This window comes from Pteropus vampyrus, unplaced genomic scaffold, assembly GCF_000151845.1.
Source record: "Pteropus vampyrus isolate Shadow unplaced genomic scaffold, Pvam_2.0 Scaffold537, whole genome shotgun sequence".
Lineage (NCBI taxonomy): Eukaryota > Metazoa > Chordata > Mammalia > Chiroptera > Pteropodidae > Pteropus > Pteropus vampyrus.
The window spans coordinates 161,253-173,046 of NW_011889318.1; positions in this window are offsets into that span (position 1 = coordinate 161,253).

The following is an 11,794-nucleotide window of genomic DNA, read 5'->3' on the forward strand; positions in this document are numbered from 1 at the left end:
CATTAAGATTTTGATTTGCATTTCCCTGATGATTAATAATGCATCTTTGCATGTGCTCATTAGCCTCTGGTATATCTTCTTTGGAGAAATGTTTATTAAAATCCTTTAAGCATTTTTTTAATTGAGCTATTTGCATTTATTGTTGAATTGTGAATTGTTGAATACTAAATTCTTATGTGATGTATGATTGCCAATATTTTCTCCCAATTAGTGTTATTTTTTACTTTTGATAGTATCCTTTGAAGCACAATAATTTCTAATTTTGGTGAGGTCTAATTTATCTCTTTTGGTAGCATAGCTAAGAAACTTGCCTAACTGAAGATCAAAAAGAGTTATGCCTACATTTATTCCAAGAATTTTATAGCTTTAGTTCTTACATTTAGGTCTTTGATCCATTTTATAGTTAATTTCTGCATATGGTGTAAGGACATCTAGTTGTTCTGGAAGTTTGTTAAAAAAAAAAAAAAAACCTCTTCTCCTAATGAATTGTTTTGGTGCCCTGTCAAATGTCAAATGGCCATTGGCATGTGAATTAATTTCAGGACTCTCAGTTCTATTCCATTGGTATATACGTCTATCCTTAGGCCAATAGCACTGTCTTAATTACTGTGGCTTTATAGTAAGTTTTAAAATCATTCAGTATTAGTCTTCCAACTGTGTTCTCTTTTTGAAGATTGTTTTGGATATTCTAAATCCCTTGTGTTCCTATATGATATTTAGAATCAACTTGACCATTTCTGGAAAAAAAATTTGGAATTTTGGTAGAGATTATATTACAAATACATAGATCAATTTGGAGAATACTGCCTTCATAACAATATTGACTTTTTACCTAAGAACACAGATATCTTTCCATCTATTTAGATTTCCTTTAATTTCTTTCAGTGATATTTTGTATTTTTCCATGAACTTCAGTCTCATTTGTTTTTGATGATAACATTTAAGTTCCATGGCCTCTAAACATTAAACAAGAATTTGTATATAATATGGTGATGCTACAGAATGTTCTGTCTCTAAGAAAATCAGTTCTAAAATAGATTGGACAATACATGCCGTCCTAAAGGCTGGCCAAACATGCTATCTGTATCTAGTACCATTATATAATATAAGGCCACTACTGATCTTTCTCATATCTGGTTAAGTACACAGACTATAGAGCACCATATTCTGTAGCTCTAAGAGTCAGAACCCAGTTTATTTTCCTTGACAGCTCTAAGTTGGTCTAAATTCTCAGGTTGCCATGAATTGGTGAAACTGGACAGAATATCCAAAGCATCACATCTCTAAATTCCTATCAATATAAATGCTTCTACATATCTAACCTACAGAGACCGCTGCTCTCTGGGCACCCAAAATACGTTTGATTGAGGTTTAAATAGAAGCCACAAAGGTGCAGTCCCCAATATCACTGTTGAACCTTATAACTCAGGTGAGAAGATATGGGGATTTTCATCTAGCACAGAGAGTGCTATCCAGAGTTCATTGAACTGCTTTGTGTGAGCAATTTATCTCACACACTATCTGAATATCTATAAACCAACAACCTGCGGCCTTGCTGGTACTATCAAATCTTTATTGCTGCTCAGTTTGTAGATAAACCAAGCTCAGACTTTTATTTTTAAGTCAGTGTGCCTCTATTTCCCAGTCAATGTTAACTCAGTAAATTAAAAATAATCAATTTTAATATCAGCTCAAGAAGAGCAAACTAACAAAAACAAATTTGGTTGTGGTGAAGGGGAGGTGATTTATAAATAATTATAAAATCACATTTGTTTAATCTACATTTCTTTTTTCCCAATCCTGCAAAATTGAATTATTCTTCAAAGTTATCTTCAATTTTATAAGAGAAAGCTACTTCAGAATAATCCATGGCTGTTTTAACAACCTCATATTGCAACTAAGATCTAAGTGAAAAGGTGACTTGCCCAGGGTCAGAAAATAAATCAGAGATCTAATGAGATGTGGGACCTCCTGATCACGAATCCGTTATTAGACCAGTCGAAGAATGGAACGTGGGTAAGGACAAGAAAGACAGGGAGTGGTGAAATCAATGTAATTTGGCATTACGCGAGCTGCTTGGGCTTCAAGAAGAGATGCAAAGACAGCAAGTTCAACTCTCAGTATCAAAAGCTCTTCTCTTCCTACACCGTAAATGAAAGTAGCCATATCTTCCGTGCCACTGTAGTCATACCTCCTTGCTAAAGAAACAATAAAACAGCAGTTCTGCCTTCCATTTCTTATTCTCCCTGACAAGCACACTATGAATTGCAATCAGTGCTCCACGAATGTCATAGAATTCTAAATGCGTACAACCAGGAAGCCCTCCGAAAGCAACCAAAAAATCTAACTTCCATAACTTACTGATGAGGAAACTAAGTCACAGAATTAGGTATCTTCCAATAGCTAATTAGCACTCAAGTTAAGCCTAGTATTGTGTGTCTTGAATCTCCATCTGGTGCTCTTTCACTTCAATTTTCCACCATTTGTGAGGCTGACTACATATTTGATCTCTTTTATTCAGTTAAGTTTTGCAGGGCTGAGGATAAGAAGAAAGATCCTAGTTCTTATAATGTGTAATGTGCATATTCTTTCATAGTTTCTTCTGCCTGCCAGGACTTGGTGTCTGACTAGGCTCTAGAAACCTACTCTGTACGTGTCCAAGGCTGACTAGCGACTTCACATTCCAGTTATACTTTCATCGCTGGCATTGCAGGCCTTTACCAATATTCTAGCTACTACTCTGCTTCTTTCTTCTTCCTCCATCAGAACTCATTTTGACTGATACTAAGACATCAGCCCCAGGGGACACTAAAGAGGTCAGGCACTAAGACCACAGAGGTAGAAGGCAGAGCAGCTTCAGATCATACTGACTGCATTTGCAGCTCTGCTTATAAATCTGATGGAAAATGAGGTAGTTGAGATAGATTTTCAGCATTCTCTTAGCCCCTCTCCTCCTATTTTGAACCACATGCCAATATCATCGCTTTGACTACCCAGATAAACAAATCCTTTCCTGCTTCCGTAGCTTCTAACTGGCCAGAGGCAGCACTAAATTTGGGTCCAGGCTGAAGGTGTCATAGAGCACTGAGGCAAAGGGTCAACAGGACTCTCCCTGACTGAGACCCATCCATTCCTATCTGACTTAAGAGGGACTTTGGAGAAGTTGACTCTAATGACACAACCTAAGGTGGCTTTAACATACAATTAGTCTTGATAGCTGGTTATTATCAGGAAAAAAAAAAAAAGTACTTAGGATCATCTTCTCTAAACTACAGACGACCATCTTTGGCAAATATTTTTCATCATTCACTTGATAGCATAAGATGAATGAAACACAAATGGTATCTCCTGGAGTTGCTTAGCTTAGCATCCTGCATTAACCCAATAATATAGTACATCTGGTTAAATCATTCAACAACTGATTAAGAGACAAAAGCTAATAATTTTGAAGCTTTCTCCAGCAAGCTACTTGGCTGACTTTAAAATAGGAAGGTTATCCTGGATTATTCGGCAGGTCCAGTGTCATCACAGGGATCCTGAAATGTGGAAGAAGAAAGCAGGAAGGGAGTCATGAACCAAGGAATGCAAGCAGTCTCTAGAAGCTGGAAAAGGCAAGCAAACGGATTCTCCCCTAGAGCTTCCAGAAGGAACACAGACCTGCCTATCCACTTCAGACTTCTGATCTCTGGAAATGAAAGATAAAGATCTGTGTTCTTTGAAGCCACCAAGTTTGAGGTAATTTGTTATCACAACAATAGGGAAATAACATAAAGCAGGGCTGCAGAATCACAGAACTCCCAGGGCTTGCAGGAGCTGGTTGTGAGGGGTTGTTGGGAAAGGTAGGACAACAAAGTTAGTGCAGAAGACAACTGAAATAGATATGATGCTCAATTAACTTTGCGTGCGTGCGTAACTAGAGAACTAATCATTGTTATGAGTTGAGATATGCTGCCCGCAAGTTCGTATGTTGGAAGTACCTCAGAAAGTGACTTAATTTGGAAATAAGGAGTTAACGAAGACAATTAATGTGACAAGGTTATTAGGGTGGGCCCCAATGTAAGATGACCGGTATCTTTAAAAAGTGGGGAAATTTGAAGACAGACGCATATGCAGAAAGGATACCATATGACATAAAGACAGCCATCTACAAACCCAAGAAAGAGGCCTGGGACAGATCTTTCCCTCACAGCCCTCAGAAAGAACCAACACTGCCAACACCTTGATTTCAGACTTCTAGCCTCCCGAACTGCGAGAGAATAAATTTCTGTTGTTTGAGACACTCAGCTGGTAGCACTTTGTTATGGCAGCCTTCGCACACTCATGGAGTGATGAAGGCCCTGCGGTGTGTCATCGAGAGACCTGGATGGTCCCCCGCTGGCTGTGAGTGGAGAGTCCACTGTATTGAGGTAAGCAAGGGTAAGGGCGCAAAGCCCTGTTTCCAGTTGCATTTCAGTGTGGGTGTGCTACACACTACGGCTCTTTCATTTCCACAACGACTGATGGCTCTCACTAAGCAGTAGGAAGAAAGCTCGGTCTGAAATGTATGAGAAATTCAGACAGAAAAGGGATTCGTAACAGGAGGCCACAATCTGAAAAAGGAGACATAGTGGTGCTGAGGTTGAGGGACTGATAGTGGGAAAGGAAAAAGACAGAAAAAGAGAAGATAAATTAAGAGAAAAAAGAAATTTTGTCGGCAAGGAACAGCATATCACACTGCACAGTTTTTAAGCATGGTTATAGGTATTATCTCACTTAAATATCACAACCATCCTACTTTACAGATGAGAAAGCTCAAGCCGAGGGCAGTGAGCCTAAGGCCACACATCTGAATGACTATACAGTCCTGGGACAAGTCTTTAATTCCTGTACCCTGCTTATTTTCCCCCTTATTTCTCCCTACTGCCCCTTCCCAGGAATACACAGAGTCCCCCCATCATAGGTTTTCTGGCTGCTGCTTCTGCTCTTTGCCAAAATTGCTGAGGCAAATTCCGTCTCTTGTGATAAAAACATAGAAGCCAAAACCCACCGATTCATTCACCCCGTAATTATTGTTTGTTCACATGAAATACAAACAGCGTTTGCAACCATCCCATCCTCAGCCTCCTCCCTCTTTTTCTTCCTAAATGCCAAAGTCCACCCCTCGTTGCATTGCTGCTTCCTCCCCTCACCCACCCACCCTTGGGTACCCACAAGCCCCTATTCACTACCGTGTCTCTGCTCCCGTCACTCTGGTTTCAGATGAAACTGGCCAAGCCAGAAAGAAATGGGGGGAAAAAATGACCGATTTGGGTAGGGCAAGGTGTGCCAGCCTCAAGGAAATGTTTTCCAGTCCCTCCTTCCCACTGTGGGGCGTGGCTGCCAGCCAAAGATGGAGTTTGGACGGGCTCCCCACAAAAGGAAGTCTGTGGGCGCTGAGGTTTCTGGGGCTCACCACACACTGATGAAGGATGAAGTCTCATCAGCCAGTTTTTTTGACACGATGAAGTCTCATCAGTCAGTTTTAGCCAGCCGGAAACCTCTGCTGAAACTGTAAAAGCTGGACTTGTTGCTGATCTACTTACTCATTTCCTTCTCTGGTAATTGATTGGTAGATGGTCAGGTATGAGAGAGAGGTCAGTCCAGGTGAAAAGGGAAAGCCATGATAAAGTGCAACAGCGCCATCTCAGGTTCGAGCCCAGAGCAGCCGCCTTTATGGTGCTCAAAATGGTCAGGATTGGACATTTAGTTTGATTATTCTCCTCCAGGGAAAAGGGCAACCCCAAGCTTTTGCTGGGTGCTCCAGACTGTATTGACCACTGCTATGACATGAGGGAATCGATAATAAGTGGAAATAAAAATCCCAGAACTAGGTAACCAGTCATTTGCATATGCTTTTAAATACCATAGCTAGGTACCTGCCCACATGGAATTTATAATCACAGGCAACGCTAAAGAAAAAACACACAGCCGAAGGAATTCCAAAGCAGATATTAACACCTAAAACAAATTCAGTGAAAGAAATATAGGTCATCGATAGCTTGAACAGGTGACCAGTTTGTGCAGCATTGACAGCGTACCAAACAGAAAGGTGCATCCATTAGAACAGGACGAGCCTGGGTGTATTTCCATGTGGAGTATTTGGAGACTGAGGTACTTCAGTTTTCTAGTCTTCTCTACTGAAATTTTTATTTCTTTCAGAACTCTTTTAAAATTAGATGAACTGTACTAAATATCACTGAATTGTACATTTTAAAATGGTTAATAGTTCATTCTCTGTTATATGAATTTTGCCTCAATTTCTTTAAAAGGATGAAGTCTCATTAGTCAATTGTTATTCCCATCCTTTATGACATAACTGATTAATAAAAGCCAAATGAACTAACCTGAGTTCCATATTATGTAATCTCTTACTCTACTTCCCCAGACACCTTAAACTCCTTGAGGGCAAAGACTGTAGCTTACTTAGTTTTGTAATTTCTGCAACACCTAGCACACTGCTAGATAGCCATTCTGATACAGAGAATTCTGTTCAAAAATCTCATTATTGTCAAGAAGCCATTATAATGACAGAAGTTATAACCTTAGGACATAAGGGCTTAAATATACATATTCCAAAGAGGAGGAAGTGAAAATTTACTCTCCAATGTTAATGCTCAGACACAGAAACACCTGAGTTCATACTAGATACTAGTTAAACAGAAGATGTAAAGAGGAGGTCTCACACATTATACTCATGGATAAAGTGGTTAGAAGTCTGTTATTTCTATTTTCTCTACAAGTGTTCCTTCTCTTATAATTTCAGTTATTACCTGTCTTAAATTTCTGGCCCTCTGACTCATTTTCAGCAATGCTTCAGTCCCATCATCCCTATCAGATGGTTATTTCTGCCTCAATATTAATTCAATAAGCATTTATTGAGTGTTCATCCTTTGCTCATGTTAAGTACTAAGCGGTAGGCAGTCACACTGAAATATACACTGGGGATCTCTTCATTCCGTGGTTCTACCCTCCTCTAAATTCCTATAACAGTGATCCATTCATGTGTTTAGTGTATTCTCTTGTACAATTCTGCAACGGTGAGAGATCATAGCTTGAAGTTTGGTGAGGTGGACAGTCCTGAAATCCATTTGCATGAGGCACGGAAAATTCCCTGGGAAATTATTCATTATAAGGGGTGGTGGGGAGAAAGAGTCAGAGCATGAAGGCTTTGCCCAATAACAAGAGCAGCTTGGTGTTCAGCCTTCTGCATGTCTCTTAAGGTCCTTTGGCCAGGGTCTCACGATTTATAACGGAGTCCTAGGGAAAGGAGACTGTAAGTACAACTGGTAGAGTTATTTCACAAAATGATCAAACAAACAAAAACCCTATTAGCCTTTAGGTAGCATTGCTTTGGAACTGTTTCAAAGGAATTTAACACAAAAGGGAACAGCAGGGGCTCTGCAGGGTGCTGAAGCCTACCTGCAAGGCTTGCATGGCACAGGGAAATACAGCAATCTTGATGGAAACTGCACATAGAGCCAGCAGCCATGCCCGGCGCCTAAATGGGGCATCTTGGGCAACTGGGAAAACAGGAGACATCAGCAGAGGGAATCTAAGCCAGGGCAGGAAAATGGAAGACTCTCTGCAGGAGTTGGGGTTTGGGTAGGTTGAAGTTATGAAGAAGCCCACTGCCTTAAGGATCGATTCCCAGGGACAGTTGAGGGAAGCATTTTTAAGATAACCAGAGGTTCTGCAACTAACTAACAGCAGAGACAAGAGAACATGGGCTATCCCTCTCAGGACATCCTCAGGTTTACCCCAGTTTGGTGTGTTCCAGGGAATGTTGATTATGGGTATTTAACTTTCCATATAGACGTTTCTTTTTACATTGTGTAATGGTTTTCCGCTGATGATGTAATAAATTCCACACACCTGGTAGCTTAGACAATATGAAATTATTATCTTACAATTCTGTAGGCCAGAAGTCCAACATGGGTCTCTGGGCCAAAATCAAGATGTCAGCAGGGCTATGTTTTCAGAGGCTTTTGGAGAGAATCTATTCCCTTGTTTTTTCCAGCTTCCAGAGGCCTCCACACTTCTTGACTCACAAACACCTTTCTCCATCTTCAAGGCCCGTAATGGCCAGTCTAGTCCTTCTCACATCGTGTGTTTCTTTGACCCCTCTTCCATTGTTACATCTCTCTCTCTCTCTGGCCACCGCTAGGAAAGTTTCTCTACTTCTAAGCATGAACTCACATGATCAATTAGATTGGGCCCACAGGATAATTTCCCACCTAAAGCTCCATAACCTTAGTCACATCTGTGAAGTCCCTTCTGCCATGTGAGGTAACATAATCATGGGTTCTGACAATTAGTGTATGAACTCTTGGGGGGGCCATTATTCTGCCGACCACACGTTGCTTGGAAGAGCTATTAGTATAAGGTCCATACCTCATACCTCTTTGTATTACCTGTTTCCTGCAAATGGTACCGAAGTCAAGAAATGCTGTTGACCATAAAAGAAATATCTTACTTGCCAATTACTTTTCTCTGGTAAAGAATATTCATACTCCTCCTGGAGGAAACGTAATGTTTCAGGACATCGTGCCAGCCATACGTTCCACTCATTCTTCTTCCCCTTTTTCTCCTTTCCTCAAGACATAGAATCGGTCGCTGATATTTCCATAGCTTACATCAACTTGCACAGGTTTATCTTTCTAGGCCTCAGTTCTCTCACTGGTAAAATGAAGAGGTTGGAGTAAATTAGCCCCAGGTCCTCGTCAACTTTCACATCCTTTGATTCTCTGATCCTTGAACACAAAAACTCGTCTGGTTCGAATTCTTGCCTCCTGGAGCCATTTCCCAAAGCAGGTCATCTCTGCCGTGTAGAGATGCTCTGTTTCAACTTTATCAGTGCTGAAGACCTGCTACCAGGCAGCTCGTTCCATTCATAACTCTGATTATCAGAAAAACTTTTCCTCATACTAAGTAAAAAATATGACTTAACCTCTCTAACCCCCAATTCATTTACTCAGAAAATGGAGATTAAAAATATCTACCCCAGAGAAGTTGTTGAGTAATTCAAATAATATACTTGAAAGTATTTCTCAAAAATCAAAAGCACCACAGAAGTAATTGCCATATTATTATGATGGTATTAATAATAACCTAGATTCTTACTAATGTATACTTGTGCAATCTATGGTGGATTATAATTTTACATTTTTTATCTTGTTTATTTCAGTCTCCTTCAGAGAAAACATTAAAAATAATTCTGAGTCAAATCTCTGATGTATACCTTTCTGGCTACACTATTGAAATATGGTTGACTAGAAGTTAAAAAAAAAACTTAAAAAATTTCTACCTACCTCATTAATAATGGTAAAAGTAGGATTTGAATACATGCCATTAATTATCTAAGAGAATTATTTACTAATTGATAAACCAATTACTATTTACTAATTAATTGATAAACACTTTCTGAATATGATTTTCCAGTTACTTGTCTCCCTAAAGGGCTATAAGCTTCAAATTGAGTACTACATCCACTTAACTGAAAATCAGAAAGCTCAGAAATGTTATATTGATTCTTATCATTCTTTTCACCCCATTCCACCCCGTCAAATGGCATCTACGGTCCTTCTGTCTTCTAAATTTCTATCATCCCTCTTTCCTCTTTTCTATTGTCTGAACTGACACCCTCTTTTCTCGCCTGACTGGACTCCATTATTCAGTCTCTCCCTCCCTCTAGTCTTTCATATTGCTGCCAGAATGATCTCCCCAGCAAGCAAGTTGTGTCATGTAATACCTCCCATTTAAAATTTTTAAATTATTGCAGAATGAAATCATTTAATGATTGTACATCTCCATAAACACCTTATTTCTTTTAATCTTTCTGTATCTTCCAGTCATACTATTCATATTTCCTAAAACAGTAACAAAAGATAAACAAGTATTAAGCCCTCTCACCCCACAAGCATTTCGTGCTATTTCCCATGCTTAACTTACCTTCTCCCCAATAACTTACCTAATAATTGCTCCTATTTCTTTAGGATTCAGCTCACCTCCAAGAAGTGTTCCCTGACCTTCACTTCAAATCATCTACATATTGTCCTTCCTGTCTTCTTGGCACCCAGAGTGGTTCTCATTTGTTTAAAAAAAAAAAAAAGTGTGTCTGTTTCTTCTATGAAGCTATATTTTCCCCAAGGGCAGAGATCACAATTTCATTATATCTAGACCCTAGCAAAGCGCCTGGCACATGTCTTTCAAATATGGGAAATAGATCAGAAAATAAGTGATGGTCTTAAGACGGTAGTCTCAACATACTTTCAGATTCATCAGCTTGTTTAATCCCTGTAACAGGTTTATGTGGCAAAGAGCACAGATGTTGTGAAGAACATGTATTTTTTATTGTACTGTACAGTTTTCCATCCCTATTCTGAAAATCTGGGTGATTCTGAAACTAGTTTATCAGATGAAACCCTGAGATGATGAAGGTAATAAAATCTTACCCTTGCCGCTAACAAGTTCACTTGATTTTCACGTTTAGATCAGCACCTGTTTCCTCTCTAGATTTTTTGTTGAACAAGATAACTTATGCCATAATATACAAAAATCACTCTTTTAAAGTCAACAAATTTTTTCATCTTTTCGACCATTAGCTCTTAGCAGCTTTAACATGTGTCAGCTCTAAGAGTTCAGGAACTTTATTACTTCAAAATCACAAATTATCAGCCTTCCTATGTACATTTTTATGCCCCACTAAGAACAAAAAGTACTTTCAAAAATTGCCTCTTTGCAATAAATGCACGATCCTCTACAGTACTGTTGTGATTTGACTTTTTTGTGATATGAAAGCGTCCGGCATCACTCTTGGCAAGTAGTGGGCATTCAAGTATTTTTAGTTGTGTAGGTCTACATTCACAACAGGTGCTGTTCTATTAAACATGCAGAACTCCTGAGCTTCAAATTAATACCAATCACAGCTAATGTACGATCACAGTGTGCCAGGCTTCTCGTTAATCTCTGGCTATGCTCCCTCCCAGGTAGCCCGTCTCTTGGTAAAACAATTCAAGTCTTTGATGCCCTGCTATGAAAGAACTTATTTCACAACCATCCTCACACCACAGCCAACTTATCTCCTTTTTCTGTACTTTCATCCAGTGTATTTTAGGGTTGTATTTATAGCCACTACCAAAGTTAAGATTATTTTCCCGAATTCTGCATTGTTAAAATTTTTCTCTGGAAATAGAATAGCTGTAATCCTGAAACGAATGGTATTAAAAGGAAAAGGTTTTGGAATTGTGAGACAAAGCATTTATAAATGCAATTTAAAAAAAAAAAAAAAACCTAAATATCCAATAGAGGACTTAACAAAATTATGGAAAGTTATACAATTGTTATATGGCCAGTACAAATGATGAGAAGACTCTGCACATACTGATAATAGAACAGTAAAAATATTTGGTGGGGAAAAAGTCAGTGCCAAAAAAGTATATGGTACATTTTTTAAGACATTTGATAAATGCTTGAAATACTCCATTAAAAATATTGCTTTAAAATGAGCAAAGAACAAAAGGGAAAGTTAGAAAAGATAGGACTGGCTAGACAGTACAGTAACATTACCCATAGAATTTTAAAAACAGATATATCTAATATTAGTCATTAGGGGAACCACAAAACCCCTTCCTTCTCCCTAAATTTGCATAATTTGCCAATTTTACACATACACACATTCACATGGGCAGACTCATGAAAATATCTGAAACAGATTTTTTTAAATGTGCCAACTGAACTTTTATGAAAAGCTTTATACCTTTGAGTATTTTTGCCTATG